This window comes from Triturus cristatus, chromosome 4_2 (assembly GCF_964204655.1).
Source record: "Triturus cristatus chromosome 4_2, aTriCri1.1, whole genome shotgun sequence".
Classification (NCBI taxonomy): Eukaryota; Metazoa; Chordata; class Amphibia; order Caudata; family Salamandridae; genus Triturus; species Triturus cristatus.
The window spans coordinates 695050770-695072193 of NC_140586.1; the positions used below are offsets into that span (position 1 = coordinate 695050770).

General features: G+C 41.0%; 1 long non-coding RNA gene across 1 annotated transcript in view; it reads left to right on the forward strand.

Annotated features, from left to right (window-relative positions):
• LOC146834909 (uncharacterized) overlaps positions 1-21424 on the forward strand; it is a 331591-nt gene that overhangs the window by 179834 nt on the left and 130333 nt on the right. The window lies entirely within an intron of this gene.

Below are 21424 nucleotides of genomic sequence, written 5' to 3' on the forward strand. Positions count from 1 at the left end.
GCAGCCCCCTCCAAAAGAATTTAAATAAAAAAAAGGCCATGGCCCGGGGGTTGGGGTCCCCGGGGCCGATTAAGGCCTTGGGAGGGCCAAATTAATTTTTTTCAACAACAAAAATTAGGGTGTAGGCCCTGGGGGATGGGGTCCCCAGGGACAGGAAATTAGAAAAAGAAGGGGGGCCACACAGCCCTCCTTCTTAAAAAAATTAAATAAATAAAAGACCGGCATCGCGCTGGAGGCCACGCCCCCTCCTTGCAGCAATCTGCAAACGTGCCCCCTGGCCAGTTGCAAGTTGGGGAATTAATTCCCCTTCAATACTGAGGGTCCCTGAGGGCCAACTAGCCCAACAGGTATCTCCAGTGTGCACCAGGGAGCTGCGTTGCAGACAGGTGTTCTGAGGCCACGCCCCTTTTTACACCTCTATGCAACGCAGCTCTGTGGCGCTTACTGGAGGTACCTAGTGGGCTAGTTTGACCCTAGGGACCCTTAGGATTCAAGGGGACTTAATCTCTCAACTTAGAACGGCCACAGGGCGCGTTTACACAGTGGTGAAGGGAGGGGACGGGGCCTGAGGTGACGTGTGCAAACACGCCCTGTGGCGCGTTTTAAGTTGGGGAAATAATTCCCTTTCAATCCTGAGGGACCCTGGGGGCCAACTAGCCCACCAGGTGCTTCCAGTAAGTGCCACTGCTCTGCGTTGCAGAGAGGTGGTGCAGGCCGTGCCCCTTTTTACACCTCTCTGCAATGGCGCTTACTGGACGTACCTAGTGGGCTATTTTGCCCCTAGGGATCCTCAGGATTCAAGGGGACTTAATCTCCCAACTCAAAAAACGGCCACAGGGCATGTTTACACAGTGGGGAAGGAAGGGGACAGGGCCTGAGGTGACGTGTGCAAACACGCCCTATGGCGCGTTTTAAGTTGGGGAAATAATTCCCCTTCAATCCTGAGGGCCCCTGGGGGCTAACTAGCCCACCAGGTGCTCCCAGTAAGCGCCACTGAGCTGCGTTGCAGAGAGGTGGTCCAGGCCGTGCCACATTTTACACCTCTCTGCAACACAGCTCTGTGGCGCATACTGGAGGTACCTAGTGGGATAGTTGGACCCTAGGGACCCTCAGGATTCAAATTAACTTAATAAACGGCCACAGGGCGTGTTTACATAGTGGTGAAGGGAGGGGACTGGGCCTGAGTTAACGTGTGCAAACAAGCCCTGTGGCACGTTTTAAGTTGGGGAAATAATTCCCCTTCAATCCTGAGGGCCCCTGGGGGCTAACTAGCCCACCAGGTGCATCCAGTAAGCGCCACTGAGCTGCGATGCAGAGAGGTGGTCCAGGCCGTGACACTTTTTACACCTCTCTGCAACGCAGCTCTGTGGTGCATACTGTAGGTACCTAGTGGGCTAGTTGGACCCTAGGGACCCTCAGGATTCAAATGAACTTAATCTCCCAACTAAAAACGGCCACAGGGCGTGTTTACACAGTGGTGAAGGGAGGGGACGGGGCCTGAGTTAACGTGTGCAAACAAGCCCTGTGGCGCGTTTTAAGTTGGGGAAATAATTCCCCTTCAATCCTGAGGGACCCTGGGGGCCAACTAGCCCACCAGGTGCTTCCAGTTCTAGTGGAGAAGTGGAGAAGTGTGGCTCAATGATTAGAGTGGCAGACCCTGATGCAGAGGTCTAGCCCGGGACCAGGGTTCAATTCCCCGCCTCGGCGGGTCTTGGGATCAAAAATTCCACGGACCTGATAATTCTCACCTCGGTGCCATTCCAATCATGGAGTCCCACTCTGCAACTCTGGGCAATAGCTTGCTTAATCACCACAACGGCCCCCACAACGCTAAGGATGCCTGGCCTCCTCCTTGGGGGTGCCCAGGAGTGAACGCCTCACAGGGAAAGCCAGGATGGGTTCCACAGCAGTATTCGTACAAGTGCCTTGAGACCCTTGCGGGTGAGTGGTGCGCTATACAAGTATCAATTTACATTTACATTTACAGTAAGCACCACTCCGCTGCGTTGCAGAGAGGTGGTCTAGGCCGTGCCCCTTTTTACATCTCTCTGCAACGCAGCTCTGTGGCGCTTACTGGAGGTACCTAGTGGTCTAGTTGGACCCTAGGGACCCTCAGGATTCAAGGAGACTTAATCTCCCAACTTAAAATGGCCACAGGGCGTGTTTACACAGTGGGGAAGTGTGGGGACGGGGCCTGAGGTGACGTGTGCAAACACGCCCTGTGGCGCGTTTTAAGAGGTAGTTTTAATCCCCTGCCCTATTATATACTAGGGGCTTACAGAGGAGGTCATGCTGATCACAGGGGGGCCCCAACGCATAGTGTTCTTTAGTGTATGTAGGTGTTTTCACTGTATTCTGAGTGTCTTTTAACATAGCACTGGCTCTAGGACTGGTTAGTCAGACTCAGTTACCACCAGTATCCGTCTGAAAAAGTTGAGGGTACAGGATGATTTTGCAACAAGGCTTCTTTCTGCTCTTCTGTTTGTTCTTTCTGCACGTTATCCTTCTTCCTGCACTTTTCTTCATCTTTGAGGACTTCTGTTGCTTCTTTCTACATTTGTTTTTTTTCTTACTGTGCGTTTTTTCTTCTTTCATCACATGTCCTATCTCTGTAGGCATAGTTAGAAATTAGCATTTAAAAAACCTTTGAAATTCACTGAAAAAACCATAGGTTTCAGGCATGTTATAGTTAGGAATTAGCATTTGAAAAACCTTAGAAATTCACTGAAAAAACCATAGGTTTCAGGGGCGTTATAGTTAGCTGGACTTTTCACTCGTACAAAACCATTGAAATTCCCCCGTTATAGTTAGTTCAGCTAACTATAACTCGCGCGCCGCCAATGCACTGCTGATGATGTCACATATTACATCACTCATGACATGGTCAGTAACATCACTCATGACATCACTGATGACATCTCAAATGACATCACTAATGACATCACTGATGACATCATCGTTGTGATAGAGTAGCAGACCTCCTCTTCCCCTAATATAACCTTTGATACACACATTCAAAAATAGAAACTACAATGTTCAAAACAATGGACATACCAATACCAGTTACAACAACCTATTCAGTAATTCTAAGATCTACATACACATCCACTCATTCACCAACAGTCCTATACAGTCACTCATACATGTACTCACTCATCATATGTACTCACACATCTATACATCCTGTTACACAACGCCACTCATCAATAGAGTTACTCACACACATAGTCACTCATGCTAATAAAGAATCAAACATCCATTTACTTGCATATACAGTTATACACACACCACCACACTTACTTCTACAGAAACTTACACATACTTAGTCTTTTAAACAATCACTTATAGAAACACATACTTATTCATACAGGAACTCTTTCAATCTCTCACTCTCACATATACTCACTTATATACACCAATAGTCACATATACTAGCTTAAAACATATATAGTTACTCATAAAGACACTATTGAGACAGTCTATCACTCACTAACACACCCATGCACACACTCATCCACCCATACAGTTCTGCACACATGCTGTCTTCAACACATACAAACAGTGAGTCACTCGTTCATGCACCTATGCACTACGTAATACCCCCACCGAACCATACAGACACTCAGACACTCATACTGATACTCAAAAAACCAACTAATAACCTATATAGACACTCATGTAGCTACTCACCAACCCATGCAGCCACTTATACACAAAGTGAGAGACTGATACAGATATTTACACATTTAAACATTACTCACTAAGCCATGTATTCACTAAGATACACTTAATCAGTCAGTTATACAATCAATTTTTCAAAAACAAATCATCCATTTAGACACTTATATACCCATTTATTCTTCCATCGACCTTGAGATATACATATATAAAACATATGTAATTTTCAGAAAAACACACATTCACTGGATGATGTCATCAGTGATGTAATTTGAGATGTCATCAGTGATGTCATGAGTGATGTCACTGACCATGTCATGAGTGATGTAATATGTGACGTCATCAGCAGTGCATTGCGGGCGCGCGAGTTATAGCTAGCTGAACTAACTATAACTGGGGAATTTCAATGGTTTTGCACGAGTGAAAAGTCCAGCTAACTATAACGCCCCTGAAACCTATGTTTTTTTCAGTGAATTTCTAAGGTTTTTTAAATGCTAATTCCTAACTATAACGTGCCTGAAACCTATGGTTTTTTTAGTGAATATATATATATCAGTGAATATATATATATATATATATATATATATATATATATATATATATATATATATATATATATATATATATATATAATATATATTCTCTACTGGCACAATGCACTTTGGGAACGGTAGTACTTACTAATGCAGTCACGTGATACACCCTTTAAATAACACCTGTGCGCACCTGGGCGCTTGTGTTCCTGTCCGTGATCAAGGCAAAAAGCTAAAACGTTAGGCGAAAAGGAAACAGACGCTCTGTAAAGACTCTGAAATAAAGCAACTCTCAAGGTATTGGGCCTCACATTGTTTTTCCTGCCAGTGTGGTGTTTGTGAGCTGCTCCGTGCTCATGTAGTGAGGCCACCCTGAAGGGCCTGGGGCTCCGGAAACGGGGGAACGCTGTTGCTTCTTTATGATATTAATTGAGGAGCCTGGCTCACTCGCGCCTTCCAACCCACGAAGGGATGTCTAATGCAGCAAAAGGAATGGCACGTGGAAGGGATTTAAAGAGGGATGATTCCCTGCTTTAATCGTGCCTGAAAGATGCCTTTCTTTTCATGAGCCAAATACTTCAAAGACATTTGCGACAAGGATTTAAACTCACCTGCCTGCTTTGAAAACGATTCCTTGTAAATATCAGTGCTTGTACAGCAGTTATTATCACCGAAGTAACAAAATATCTTTGGATTGCCATGCCATGATTTGAAAAATATGCACAATGCACTTTGGGAACGGTAGTACTTACTAATGCAGTCACGTGATACACCCTTTAAATAACACCTGTGCGCACCTGGGCGCTTGTGTTCCTGTCCGTGATCAAGGCAAAAAGCTGAAACGTTGGGCGAAAAGGAAACAGACGCTCTGTAAAGACTCTGAAATAAAGCAACTCTCAAGGTATTGGGCCTCACATTGTTTTTCCTGCCAGTGTGGTGTTTGTGAGCTGCTCCGTGCTCATGTAGTGAGGCCACCCTGAAGGGCCTGGGGCTCCGGAAACGGGGGAACGCTGTTGCTTCTTTATGATATTAATTGAGGAGCCTGGCTCACTCGCGCCTTCCAACCCACGAAGGGATGTCTAATGCAGCAAAAGGAATGGCGCGTGGAAGGGATTTAAAGAGGGATGATTCCCTGCTTTAATCGTGCCTGAAAGATGCCTTTCTTTTCATGAGCCAAATACTTCAAAGACATTTGCGACAAGGATTTAAACTCACCTGCCTGCTTTGAAAACGATTCGTTGTAAATATCAGTGCTTGTGCAGCAGTTATTATCACCGAAGTAACAAAATATCTCTGGATTGCCATGCCATGATTTGAAAAATATGCACAATGCACTTTGGGAACGGTAGTACTTACTAATGCAGTCACGTGATACACCCTTTAAATAACACCTGTGAGCACCTGGGCGCTTGTGTTCCTGTCCGTGATCAAGGCAAAAAGCTGAAACATTGGGCGAAAAGGAAACAGACGCTCTGTAAAGACTCTGAAATAAAGCAACTCTCAAGGTATTGGGCCTCACATTGTTTTTCCTGCCAGTGTGGTGTTTGTGAGCTGCTCCGTGCTCATGTAGTGAGGCCACCCTGAAGGGCCTGGGGCTCCAGAAACGGGGGAACGCTGTTGCTTCTTTATGATATATATATATATATATATATATATATATATATATATATATATATTAACTACTGGCGGTCGCCAGTAGATAGTTATAGTTAGGACCTATTTTCCATAGGAAATCCGCAACATTCTATTTGGAATTTCTTTAGCGCCGATAGACGAATCTTCACGAGATTCTCCAAACTTTTGGCCAGCTCTGCTCCGCTCTTACCCTGAAAGTTTCGTGGTGATTCATCAACCGGGGGCTGAGGAAAAAGGAGGGTCCCAAAACGCGTTTTCCCCATGCAATTTCCCATAGGATCTGTTGTCGCAGCTACAGCCCGAACCGCTGAACGGAATGACACCAAATTTGGCAAAGAGGTAGTCCTCACTTCGGACTCGTACCTTTTGCATATTTGGTGTGAATCTGTTCAGTAGTTCCTGAGAAAATTAGGGTAAAAAAGTTAGTGATATCTATGGCCGCGGAGGATCCGCGGACCCTACCCGCACCGTACGCGAACCCTCCCCGAACGGAGCGCGCACCCTCCCGATCGCACGCTGAATGCTAATTGGCTGTCGAGCGTCTCTCTACATTCGAAACCAGGAACTGTTGGCGGCCTTTTCTTCCTCGGTAGAAGCAAGGCTGAAGAAGCAAGGGGAATAAGTGCGTAAAACATATAAAGGGGGCAGAGTGGAAATACTCTGACCCTCTAGAGGTGTTTAGGGGGTCCCAGAAGGACCCCCTGGGGCGCCCCAAAGCAGCGAAATGCACGCACGGTGCGCGCATCCTATCGCGTTGGATGCACGGATTCTCTCGCGGTGGGTGCGCGGATCCACGGCAACGTTTTTTGAAAAAGCAAAGAAATCATTGGTTGTATAACAACTTTCTACACTGAAAGGTAGGGTGTATATTTTTGTTTTTTAAAGGTATGATTGTTATTGGTTAACAAAAACAGATTGTAAGGAACATTATATATGATAAACTGATATGTTGAAAAGTCAAGCACACTTCCTGTCTTGTGTAGGAACATTGTGTGCTGAACTTGTGACCTGTGAGCTCAGTGCAGTGTTCCATGACCTGTTTCTATGGTAACAGGCAGAAGGCAGATTGGGGGAAGGGTTGAAATGTATTTCAGTTGGAAAGGGTTGAAATGTTTAACCAATAGAAATGTGTGTTTGCTTTTGAGTTTATGTGCGAAGGATTGTGATTTGATGTTTACATGTATATGTGTGGAAAATGAAAGGGAAACTTTTTCATTCTTTGCTTTTGCTGAGAGGTGCACAGTGCAGAGATTCTGTACAAGAACATATGGTGAGTGATTGATATACTCCTTAATCTACAAAAGAACTTGAAAGATGAGTTATTTAATTGTGAGGGGATGTATGTAGACTATTTTAATCAGACTAATGTATTTTTCCCGTTAAAGTGTAGGGAGTACTTTTTTTCTCTACAATGTGTGTGCATGTAGAAACCATTCTGTGATAGGCATTTGTGTTTTTCATGTGTTTGTAGACAGATAACTGTGCAGTTTTTATATTTGGTAGAATTAGAAACCAGTCATTGTTTATGAATTTGTGAAATGAGTTATGTTATATTTCTGTACTAAAATGTAGTACTACTTCTAGATGAAGAAATGTGTTTTGATGTAGTGCAAGGGATAGTGTTGTTTGTTTAGAATCACACAGTGAGTCTGTGTGCATTTGGGAACCACTGTGAGAGAAGCATTTGGTAACATCGTGTATTTGCTGACAGATAACTGTTTTAAAACATGTTATGTTGTCAAGTTTTAGTAGCATTAGAAGACAGTTATGGCTTATGCTTTCATTAAATGAGTCAGGCTTTGCCATAAAAGTGCAGTCCTGAAATATGTAGATTGTGTGCAGTTCCCTTACCACTTGCACTGTAGTGGATGAGTTTTGGTAAAGTCCTAGGATACTGTTGATTGTCTAAAATCACACTGTGAGTCTGTGTGCATTTGGGTAAGGATTGCGAGAGAAGCATTTGGTAATATCGTGTATTTACTGACATAGTAATGAGTTTTGGTAAACTCCTAGGGATAGTGTTGTTTGTCTAGAATCACACTGTGAGTCTGTGTGCATTTGGGAACCACTGTGAGAGAAGTGTTTGGTAAGATCGTGTATTTGCTGACAGATAAGTGTTATAAAACATGTCATGTTGTCAAGTTTTAGTAGCATTAGAAGACAGTTATGGCTTATGCTTTCATTATATGAGTCAGGCATTGACAGTAAATTGCAGTTGTGAAATATGTAGATTGTGTGCAGTTCGCTTACCACTTGCATTGTAGTGAATGAGTTTTGGTAAACTCATAGGGATAGTGGTGCTTTTCTAGAATCACACTGTGAGTTAGTGTGTATTTGGGATCACTGTGAGAGAAGCATTTGGTAACATCATGTATTTGCTGACAGATAACTGTTTTAAAACCTGTCATGTTGTGAAGTTTTAGTAGGATTAGAATCCAGTCTTTGCTTATGCGTTGATTAAATGAGTCATGCTTTGACACTGATGTGGTGTACTTAAATATGTAGATTGTGTGCAGTACCATTAACTCTTCCAGAGTAGTAAATGAATTTTGGTAAACTCCTAGGATAGTGTTGCTTGTCTAAAATCACACTGTGAGTCTGTGTGCATTTGGGTAAGGATTGTGAGAGAAGCATTTGGTAACATTGTGTATTTGCTGAAATATACCTGTTTTAAAACCTGTCATGTTGTGAAGTTTTAGTAGGATTAGAATCCAGTCTTTGCTTATGCGTTGATTAAATGAGTCATGCTTTGACACTGATGTGGTGTACTTAAATATGTAGATTGTGTGCAGTACCATTAACTCTCCCAGAGTAGTGAATGAGTGTTGGTAAACTCATAGGGATAGTGGTGCTTGTCTAGAATCACTCTGTGAGTCTGTGTGCATTTGGGAACCACTGTGAGAGAATCATTTGGTAACATCATGTATTTGTTGACAGATAACTGTTTTAAAATCTGTCATGTTGTGAAGTTTTAGTAGCATTAGAATCCACTCTTTGCTTATATGTTGATTAAATGAGTCATGCCTTGACACTGATGTGCTGTACTTAAATATTTAGATTGTGTGCAGTCCCCTTACCCCTTCCACAGTAGTAAATGAGTTTTGGTAAAGTGCTAGGATAGTGTTGCTTGTCTAAAAAAACACTGTGAGTCTGTGTACATTTGGGTAAGGATTGTGAGAGAAACATTTGGTAACATTGTGTATTTGCTGACAGATAACTGTTTTAAAACCTGTATTGTTGTGAAGTTTTAGTAGCATTAGAAGCCAGTCTTTGCTTATGCGTTGATTAAATTAGTCAGGCATAGACATTAAAGTGTAGTCGTGAAATATGTAGATTGTATGCAGTTCCTTCACCACTTCCACTGCAGTGAATGAGTTTTGGTAAACTCCTAGGGATAGTGTTGTTTGTCTAGAATCACACTGTGAGTCTGTGTGCATTTGGGAACCACTGTGAGAGAAGTGTTTGGTAACATCGTGTATTTGCTGACAGATAAGTGTTGTAAAACATGTTATGTTGTCAAGTTTTAGTAGCATTAGAAGACAGTTATGGCTTATGCTTTCATTATATGAGTCAGGCATTGACAGTAAATTGCAATTGTGAGATATGTAGATTGTGTGCAGTTCCCTTACCACTTGCACTGTAGAAAATGAGTTTTGGTAAACTCATTGGGATAGTGGTGCTTGTCTAGAATCACACTGTGAGTTAGTGTGTATTTGGGATCACTGTGAGAGAAGCATTTGGTAACATCATGTATTTGCTGACAGATAACTGTTTTAAAACCTGTCATGTTGTGAAGTTTTAGTAGGATTAGAATCCAGTCTTTGCTTATGCGTTGATTAAATGAGTCATGCTTTGACACTGATGTGGTGTACTTAAATATGTAGATTGTGTGCAGTACCATTAACTCTTCCAGAGTAGTGAATGAGTTTTGGTAAACTCCTAGGATAGTGTTGCTTGTCTAAAATCACACTGTGAGTCTGTGTGCATTTGGGTAAGGAGTGTGAGAGAAGCATTTGGTAATATCGTGTATTTGCTGACATATACCTGTTTTTAAAACCGGTCATGTTGTGAAGTTTTAGTAGAATTAGAAGCCAGTCTTTGCTTATGCTTTGATTATATGATTCAGACTTTGACATAAAAGTGCAGTCCTGAAATATGAAGATTGTGTGCAGTTCGCTTACCACTTCCACAGTAGTGAATGATTTTTGGTAAACTTCTAGGTATAGTGGTTGTTGTGTAGAATCACACAGTGAGTCTGTGTGCATTTGAGAACCACTGTGAGAGAGGCATTTGGTAACATCATGTATTTGCTGACAGATAACTAATTTAAAACCTGTTAGTAGCATTAGAAGCTCGTCTTTGCTTATGCATTGATAAAATGAGTCAGGGTTTGACACTAAGGTGTAGTACCATGTACTGTTCTGTTCACTGTGGCAGAACTGAAAATGTAAAAGTTTTACCTAAGCACTGTCCTAGAAGTAGTCTGATTATTTAGTCGGAATCTAAGTACCAAATAGACTGCTTCAAATGTCTATGCAGTATGCATGTAGTGTTCTAACATACTATACACTTGTCTTTTACACCTTCAATTCCCTAGTCAGTATCCATACACTTCCAGGAAACATCCTGTCACTTCCTTTGCAGTCCTCTAGAGACCCATTCAACAGCATGTACTAATCCATTCACTGTGCCAAAATCCAAACACTTATAAATTCACCCAGACACTCTCTTTCCAGTACTCTAATGATTCAGTCACTGCTCAAGTATTCATGCACAGAGCCAGGTCTTTGCATATGGACTTCTTCAAACCCCTATCCACTATGCATGCAGTCCTCTAAGCACCTACACACTTGTCTTTCACTCCTTCAATTCCCCAGTTAGTATCCGTTCGCTTCCAGCAAACACCCTGTCACTCCATTTGCACTCCTCTAGTGACCCATTCAGCATAATGTACTAATCCATTCACTACGCCAAATCCTAATAAATTCACCCAGGCACTCTCCTTGCAGTACTCTAATCATTCAGTCAGTACCCAAGTACTCATTCAGTGACACAGGCCTTAGTATATGGACTGCTTCAAACCGTTATCCACTATACATGCAGTCCTCTAACCACCTACACAATTGTCTTTCTCACCTTCAATTCCCTAGTCAGTATCCATACATTTTCAGGAAATACCCTGTCACTCCCTTTGCAGTCCTCTACTGACCCATTCAGCATCATGTATTAATCCATTCACTGTGCTAAAACCCAAACACTTATAAATTAACCAAGATACTATCTTTGCAGTACTCTAATCATTCAGTCAGTGCCTAAGTATTCATACACTGAGCCAGGCCTTAGCACATGGACTGCTTCAAACCCCTATGCACTATGCATGCAGTCTTGTAACCACCTAGATACTTGTCTTTCACACTTTCAATTTCCTAGTCAGTATCCATACAGTCCAGCACTTGTGACTGCCTTTGCACTCCTCTAGTGAGTCATTCAGTACCAAGTACTAATCCATTCCCTGTGCGAAAAGCCTAGCACTAATAAATGCACCTAGGCACTCTCTTTGTTGTAGTCTAATCATTCAGTCAGTACCCAAGTAGTCATGCAGTGAGCCAGGCCTTAGCACATGGACTGCTTTAAATGCCTATGCAGTATTGATGCAGTCCTCTAATCACCTACACAGTTGGGTTTCACACCTTGAATTCCCTAGTTAGTATTCATACTCTTCTAGCAAACACCCTGTCACTCACCCAGTGTGGCTCCTTATAGTACTGTAATCATTTAGTCAGTTGCATGTAGTCTTTTAGTGAGGTAGGCTTTAGGGCATGAACTGCTTCAAAGTGGTATGCACTATGCATGTAGTGTTTTTTAACGATCGTCACACTTGTGGCTCAGGGCTTTAGTTTCTTAGCCAGTTTTTATATAAAATGTGTTTTTACAGTAATGGAATAGTATAAATTTGAAAGTTATTAGTATACATTTATTTGTGATTCTTTTTTACAGATACAGAATAGGAGTGTTTCTCATCCGTTTGCACTCTTCTCGTGCAAGATTGTTTGGATGAAGGGTCCTTCGGTGTTTCATCATACTTGCCTTGCCGTACGAGTATTTCTTGTTAGGATCCCCTCGCAACAGAACTCTTTTGCAAATCTTGCACGTGACCAAGGTGGCATTGATCTTTGTTTGCCCCTTGGGAAAAGTAAAAAATTTCAAACACCACTGAAGGAAAACGTTGTGGGCGTGGTGCCTTCTGCAAAAAAAATTCCTCAGATTCGGTAAATATTTTAAAGCGGCAACAATTACAGTTTTTGTAAGTTAAACTTATAAAATTTTGTTAGCTGTATACATTTTATATATCTGTGATTTGTTTCTTGTGGTATTTTGTTAAGAATACCATGTTGTTTTTTTTTTAACAATCTTTTTGATTTTGCAGGTCTGTTATCGACATCCGTGGTTCCCACAGGAGTGTTCCGCTTTGTTGTTTTGTATTATGGCTGTTACATTTTGTTTATTAGTTTATTGTTTATATTTATGTTAATAAAAATATAAAGTTTGAAAATAGTTTATCGTTTATATATTTATTATTATAAAAAATAAAGTTTGAAAAAAAATGTAATAATGTTTTTGGTTGTTCTCTTAAGTGCTGTGTGACTCTTTCTTGTTCTTATTACTGTTATTTGATGGAGTCCATCATGGTGTTAAATTTTGGGGCACTTATCGCTGGAATACTAGTGATATCTGCAGTTTGCACCAACTTCTGAATAGTGTGTTAGATTTTTCTGAACTTTACTTCCGTTAAAGTGCTGATAATGAAATAGAGAGTAGCCGTTCCCGTGCAAAAAGACATGAGGTGCACGTTTGCGATTTATTCTAAATACTAAAATCCTGTATTGTGTTGCACTGAGGTATTGGCTGCACTTACAGTGTACACACGAAATCTATTAAGAAATCTCATTGTATTTATATTGATTGGGAATAGTGCGTCAGGTGCTGGATCTTGACGAGATACACTGCTCAGTTCGTATATTGTTCTGCACACGAAAAAAATCACATCACAACTTTCACAGCAATTGCAATGCGAAACAAATTCTGGCAATAAGACACGTTAGCACCAGGGATTTTACACCTGCTTTCTGCTGGTGTTAAGCAGGACAACTACCTGCACCATGAAAGGGAACACAGCCAAGAGCCACACCAGAACACCCACAGGTGCAATGGAGTCAATGAGCATGATACAGGGATACCCATGAGGGCCAGAAGACTCATCTCAACAACTCCAGGACCGCCAATGCCCCCAAACCCACATCTTAGTAAGTGTGTCCCTGTGGTCATTGTCTTAGCATGATAGGCACGAGCCCTGCAACATCACAGTGTGCTGTCACCTCAGCGTTGGCAGTGAGCCTGGATGTGTAGCTACGTACGCATCCTCCTGCATGCACAACTGGCGTGTGCTGGTCTGGGGTTCACAGGTCGGTGCAGGGGTGTGCCTATCCGGCAAGGGGAACGGGGTGTCTCGGACATGTCCATGTACAGGAAGTGCGGTAAGTGTGTCTCTGTGTTCTGGTGTGGCTTGTTGCAAGAGCTGCAGCAGTCGATGTTGTAAAGTGGCATGCACCATCTCCAAACGGCACTGTGATGTTGTAGTTGGAATGTAGCAGGACATGCGCAAATAGGCATTACAATGGCGTGCTGTACGAGTGCACGAGATACAACAGCTCACCGTACAAAAGTGTGGGGGCTCGTGGGAGGGAGGAGCAGCCGTTTGGCAACATAACACACAGTGAACTCGACCATGTGCCACATGCTGGGCATCTCATCCATGATGACCACGGTCGCAGACATCCCACAACACCAACGACTGGCCTTTGTACACATCCTGTATGAATGCAGCGTGGTTTTCACTTCTATGCTCGTTCAGTGGTGTGATGTTGGCGGGTTGTGTGACTTGTGCTCCTTGTTGGTGTGTTTCATTTTGGACATTGTTAGTCTATATGTGTGTTGTACTTAATTGTGCATGTGTGCCATTCTGCCCATCTCCCCCCTCCCCCTACTCCCTGCTTCTTCCTCTTCCTAGTGCTGTTGTGCCTATAATTTTGTTGCTGCACACATAAATACATGTAAACAATAAATTAAAATAGTTCCTTGATTCTTTTAGGTTTGAAAACTTCTCTATTGGTTTCTTTTTAATTTTCCATATGTACCGTTTTTTTAATATTCAACAACACATAGAAGTCAGAAGTGAAACGTATTCTATCAACGCACTTTCTAGAACATTCTACAACACGTGCAGGTTAAAAGTTCATCAATCTTTTAAAACTTAACGATATTTTTTTGTAACATTTTCTTGAATATTTAACGACACGTGCAGGTTAAAAGTTGATGATTGTTTTAAGTTCCAACAGTGCCTTCCAAATGCAAGTAGCAGGTGTGGTTGATCTGAGCAAATTTTATCCTATGATATGTACTCCACGTTGAAACTGCTTTTTCTTAACCAATCACAAAAATGCTTTTCCACAAAACTAATGTGCACCCTACTTTTAAAAAAGAATGCTTTTCATGATATCTTTAGAGATAAGTTATAGATAGGAATTAACATTTAAAAAACCTTTCAAATTCACTGAAAAAACCATAGGTTTCAGGGGCGTTATAGGTAGGAATTGGCATTTAAAAAACCTTTGAAATTCACTGAAAAAACCATAGGTTTCAGGGGCGTTATAGTTAGAAATTGGCATATAAAAACCTTAGAAATTCACAGAAAAAACCATAGGTTTCAGGGGCGTTATAGTTAGCTGGACATTTCCCTCGTACAAAACTCTAGAAATTCCCCTGTTATAGTTAGTTCAGCTAACTATAACTCGCGCCCCCGCAATGCACTGCTGATGACGTCACATATTACATCACTCATGAAATCGTCAGTGACATCACTGATGACATCACTGATGACATCTCAAATGACATCACTGATGACATCACTGATGACGTCATCCATGTGATAAATTACCGCATCTTCTCACACCCTAATATAACCTTTGATACACCGACTCCAAATTTCAGACTTCCATTCTCAAAACCATAGATACTCAAAAACCAATATCTACATACCCACTCATTAACTCTTAGGTCTACATACACCCCCACTCATTCACCTGTACAGTCACTCATACTTACAGTCAGTCCGTACAAGACTATCATATGCATTTATACACCTACATAGACACTCACACACCACCAATCATCCATAGAGGTACTCTCACACCTAGTCAGTCATGCAAATAATTAATTACACTCCCATTTACTCACCTATGCAGTTATACACACTCAAGTTCACTTACTCATAAAAATAGTACCACATTCTTATACTCTTATACAATCATTGATACAAGCACACACTTATCAATACAGCCACTCTCACAATCACACACTCTTACATATACCCACGTATATACTCTTACATGCATATATACTGCCTTTAACATATGTAGTTAGTCACAAATGTACCACTGAGATATACATTCAATCCCTAACACACCCATTCATACACTCACTCAACTATACAGTTCATCACAGATGCACTCCCATGCACCCATAGAATCACCCACTCACACATCTATGCACAGAGTCACACACAGCCTACGCACACAAACACTCAGGCACCCATACAGATACTCAGACAACCAATCAATAACACATATAGACACTCATATAGCTATTCACAAAACCATGCAGCCACTTATACACCAACACACAGACACATACATACATTCACACAGTTTAGTCACTAGTCTGCAGTAGGATACATTTAATGACTCACTTATAGAGTCAGTTACGCACGTAGAAAATCATCCATTCACACACTTGTGCACCCACTCATTCTTCAACAGGCCTTTCAATATGTATTTTAAACATATGAAAACTTTACAGAAACAAAGACTCACTGGATGACGTCATCAGTGATGTCATCAGTGATGTCATTTCAGATGTCATCAGTGATGTCATCAGTGATGTCACTGACCATGTCATGAGTGATGTAATATGTGACGTCATCAGCAGTGCATTGCGGGGGCGCGAGTTATAGTTAGCTGAACTAACTATAACCGGAATTTCTAGGGTTTTGTACGAGGGAAATGTCCAGCTAACTATAACGCCCCGGAAACCTATGGTTTTTTCAGTGATATTCTAAGGTTTTTTAAATGCCAATTCCTAACTATCACGCCCCTGAAACCTATGGTTTTTTCAGTGAATATATATATATATGTATATATAATCTAAGCCTGATTTAATCTCCTGAGAGAGCGTGATTACTTGGTGTTCTTCTACCACGAGCGGAGTGGGGCGGTAGAAGCAATGTGTTGGATATATATATATATATATTATCTACTGGCGGTCGCCAGTAGATAGTTATAGTTAGGACCGTGTTTCCATAGGAAATCCGCAACATTCTATTTGGAATAACTTTGGCGCCGGTTGACGAATCCTCGCGAATTTTTCAAAATAGGTGGAGCGCTACGCTCCGCTCCTACCCTGAAAGTCTCGGGGGGATTCGTCAAGCGGGGGCTGAGAAAAAAGGGGGGTCCCAAAACGCGTTTTCCCCATGCATTTTCCCATAGGACCTTTAGTCCGAGCTACAGCCCGAATGGCTGAACAGAATTACTTGAAATTGGGCAGAGAGGTAGTCCTCAGGTCAGGGATGTGCCTTTTGCAGGTCTGGTGTAAATCTGTTCAGTAGGTCCTGAGAAAATAGCATTTAAATCAATATATATATCTGTAAGCGCGCTCCGTGCGCTTACGGTAAGCTTACCGTACGCGTACGGTGCCGTGCGCGAGCTCAATTCTGATTGGTGGTTACATGACTGTAAACATTCGAATCGGTCGAAATCAGAAAGTGTCGGCCGCCATTTTCTGTCTCTCGCTCTGAAAAACAAAGGTGGATAACGTGAAAAGGGGGCAACGAAGAGAGTTGCAGACCCCCTAGAGTTTGTCAGGGGGTCCACGAAGGACCAAAAAGTACGAAAAATAAATGTAATAATTTTAAAAAAAAATCGTGGAGTGCGCGTACGGTAAAAAAAAATAAAAAGAATTAAGAATCACATTTAATATATAAATGTAAGGACCCCCAAGGGAGAAAAAAACAATGGATATTTTGTAAAAAATGGCGAGGCGTGCACGGCACGAAATACGCAACGTGGGCGCTCGGTCACCGAGTGCCCACAGCGCGCGCACGGTGTGTGCACGGTGAAAAACCAGAAAAAAAATTTAAAAATAAATACATAACTTAGCATTTAAAAAAACGTACAAATTCACTGAAAAAACCATAGGTTTCACACACGTTATAGTTAGGAATTAGCATTTAAAAAACCTTGCAAATTCACTTAAAAAACCATAGGTTTCACATAAGTTATAGTTAGCTGTACATTTCACTCGTAAAAAACCAATGAAATTCCACGTTATAGTTAGATCAGGTAACTATAACTTGCGCGACCGCAATCCACAATGTGTCATTTCAGATGTCATCATTGATGTCATGAGTGATGTCACTGACCATGTCATGAGTGATGTAATATGTGACGTCATCAGCAGTTTATTGTGGGCGCGCAAGTTATAGTTACCTGATCTAACTATAACGTGGAATTTCATTGGTTTTTTAATAGTGAAATGTACAGCTAACTATAACTTGTGTGAAACCTATGGTTTTTTAAGTGAATATATATATATATATATATATATATATATATATATATATATATATATATATATATATAATATATACGAAGCATGTCTGATGAAAGTGGTAGCCCACTTGGACACAATTATATGAATGTTTGACCATTTAAAGATGACACCCGAACTTGGAGTAAAAAGCAGAACTTTGCTGATTACTGTATGAAATAAGATGAGCAAAACTGCAGTTTATCATGTAATAGAAGTATGGGTTTGCAACCTGACATATTGTGTGACACATGCACACGTATTGATTGCTATGAACATCTTATTCAATGTGCATAATAAAAAGTCCTTTTAAAAATGTTGCTGACGCGTATCCAAAAAAGCTTTGTCCTTCTTAGTATTGATTGTGGTAAACACTATTTGTTGTTTTAAATGTACCTATTGTGTAGACGGTCATCGTGGTGACCAAGATGTGCATACACTAAAATGCATCGATGTTCGTTCTTCCGCTTGAGCAATAAACTGCTAATCACTGCAACTCTACTGGACTGCTGAGGCTTTCTGTAGTTGGAGTGAGCTGTGTTTTGGATATATATTTATTTATCTCTGTTAACCCAAACTATAACTTAGGAGTGTCTACCCCCACTCTGTTTTATATCTACATCTACATCTATATATATATTCACTGAAAAAACCATAGGTTTCAGCGACGTTATAGTTAGTTGAACATATCACCCATACAAAACTAGAGAAATTCCGCTGTTATAGTTAGTTCAGCTAATTATAACTTGAGCCCCCGCAATGCACTGCTGATGACGTCACATATTACATCATTCATGACATGGTCAGTGACATCACTGATGACATCACTGATGACATCTGAAATTAAATCACTGATGACATCATCCAGTGACTGTCTGTTTCTGTAAAGTTTAAATGTGTTTAATATATTTATATGCCAAGGTGTATTGAAGAATGAGTGAGTGTATGAGTGTCTAGATGGAGGATTTTGTAGGTGCCTGACTGACTGTATAAGTGAGTGATTAAATGTGTCTTACTGAATGCATGGGTTAGTGACTAAACTGTGTGAATGTCTGTATCAGTCTGTCTGTTGTGTAAGCTGCTGCATGGGTTGGTCAGTAGCTACATGAGTGTCTATATGGGTTATTGATTGCTTGCCTGAGTATTTGTATGGGAAACTGAGTGTGTGTGGGGGGGTGGGTGTGAGGTGTATGACTATGTGCATAGATGTGTGAGTGGTGTATGGGTTCAAGAGTGCATGTGGAAACAGCTGTATGGGTGGGTGAGTGTGTGTATGGGTGTGTTGGTGAGTGAATGGATGTCCCAGTGGTACATGTCCAAGTAACTACATATGTAAAAGGCAGTGTATATGAGAATTGGAGTATATAAATGACTATATGTGAGAGTCAGTGATTGTGAGAGTTGCTGTATGGATGAGTGTATACTTGTATCAGTGATTATATAAGAGTAAGTATGTGTTAGTATCTGTATGAATAAGTGAGGTGGTGTGTGTATAACTGTATAGGTAAGTAAATGGGAGTGTGATTGATTCTTTCCATGACTGACTAGGTGTGTGAGTAATTCCATGGATGAGTGGCGGTGTGTGAGTGTCCGTATAGGCATATGAGTGCATATGATAGTGTTATATTGATGAGTGACTGTAGGTATGAGTGATTGTATGGGTGAATGTGTGGATGTATGTGAAGACCTAGAAATCAGTGAGTACGTATGTAGTAACTGGTATTGGTGTGTCAATGGTTTAGAAAATGGTAGTCTGTATTTTATAGTGGGTGTATCAAAGGTTATATTAGAGTGTGAGGAGGTGCATCAGATTTTCACGTGGATGATATCATCAGTGATGTCTTCAGTGATGTAATTTGAGATGTCATCAGTGATGTCACTGACCATGTCATGAATGATGTAATGTGTGACGTCATCAGCAGTGCATTGCGGGGGCGCGAGTTATAGTTAGCTGAACTAACTATAACGACAGACTTTCTCTGGTTTGTACGAGTGAAATGCCCAACTAACTATAAGGTCCCTGAAACCTATGGATTTTTCTGTGAATTTCTAAGGTTTTTTAAATGCTAATTTCTAACTATTACGTGCCTGAAACCTATGGTTATTTCAGTGAATTTCAAAGGTTTTTTTAAATGCTAATTTCTAACTATAACATACCTGAAACCTATAGTTTTTTCACTGGCTTTCAAAGGTTTTTTAAAGAAATCTTTTGTAACTGTTATTTGTAAAAAATATTTTATATAGCTTTTTATTTGTTGTAAAAATAATATAATGTTTAAAAAAAAATATATATATATATATTTATTTTTTTAAATAAAGTGGAGTCGCGTACCGATCATGTACCCCTCTCGGTAGGTGCATGGATTCAAGCCGCCATATTGCTAAAGTCGTAGTGAATGCGCATTTGGTATGCGACGGGTGCGCTGTGTCCGGCCCCATGTAGCGTCACTTACGTATACGGTTGCGCCTGGGGCGCGATGGCCCTAAAATGTTTATGTTTTAAAAGTATATATATATAACTTTATTATGTGTATTAAAGGAAGAGATTATCTATTCTAAATACAAAAATCAGATACTGTAATTCCAATAAAGGTATTGATACATATATTTTCTGAGAGTCGCGTCCGATGCACGTTTGCTAAGCTATGAATGCGCAGTTTCCGGCCCGTGTTACGTTACTTACGTATGCTGTCGCGCCATGTGTGCGACGTCCGTAAAATATTTATGTTTTAAATGTATATATATAGAACTTTAATATGTGTATTAAAGCAAGAGATTATCTAAACTAAAGATAAAAATGATATATTTGTATTTGGAATAAAGTTATATTGTTGTTAAATATGTTTTCCGGAAGTCGCGCCGGGTGTGCGTCGATTGCGCGCTGACTGCGCGAACCCCATGTGATTTGAAAAGAAAGCATCTGATTGGTTTACGAGGTTTTCTTTCTAGAATGTGAAGGACCCCTCCCTTTTTTGTTCATTCCTTCTTCTACATCTTAGGAGACACACCTGTTGTGTTACCACTCTATTTTGTAAATTTCTGGGGTGTTTTTTAATCTACAAAATGGCTTCTTCAACTGAAGTTAACTTGTTAACAGAGGCAGAAGAAGTGTTGAAGGAACCAATCCAAAAAAAAAAAGAGTCAGCATTTTGGGCCTTCTTCACATTTCCAAACGGACAGAAGAAGGTGAATGCAACAAACGTTACTTCCACTCTCTGTCGAAGGGTGCTCTCACGAGGAAGTCAAAGGAAGTACTTCTGTCGTCCAGCATGCTCAAGCATCTCCAGACACTACATCCTCGGCATTTGGCACGCGAACAACATCGTCGCGCCCAGGAAGCTGCGCAGCATGATGACCAGGCTGCTGGACCGAGCACATCAGGAGTAAGCCATGGACCTGATATTCGTCCTGAGTTCACCAATCTTAAACAACTGTGAATCAAGCGCAATGCTGTAGTGTGTTTTGGCGAGCAGTCTGTGGAAGCTGTGGTTTCTGCCGCAAGAAACCACTCATGTTAATTTTTTTTTTGCCTGCAATGACTGTCTAATTTCATTGTGGGACTCTTTCTTCTGTTTTTTTTTTAAACCCCGAATTTTGTTTACAAAATAGTTAAAAAAACATACAGAAATTATAAAACAGAAAAAAGAAGGAAAAAACCGGTTCTGTTCAGAACCACCTGATCTGTTTAAAAAGAGCAATAAGTGTATGGTAGTGCTTGGATGATTGCATGGCTTCATATGTAGAGCTGGAGTAATTGAAAGAGTGCATGGGTAGTGCATAAGTGATTGTATGAGTGCATCACTACTGCTTGTGTGATTGGATGAGTGCATCAGTAGAGCCCAGGGGATTGTAGCAGTGCACGTGTTAGTGCCTGGGTC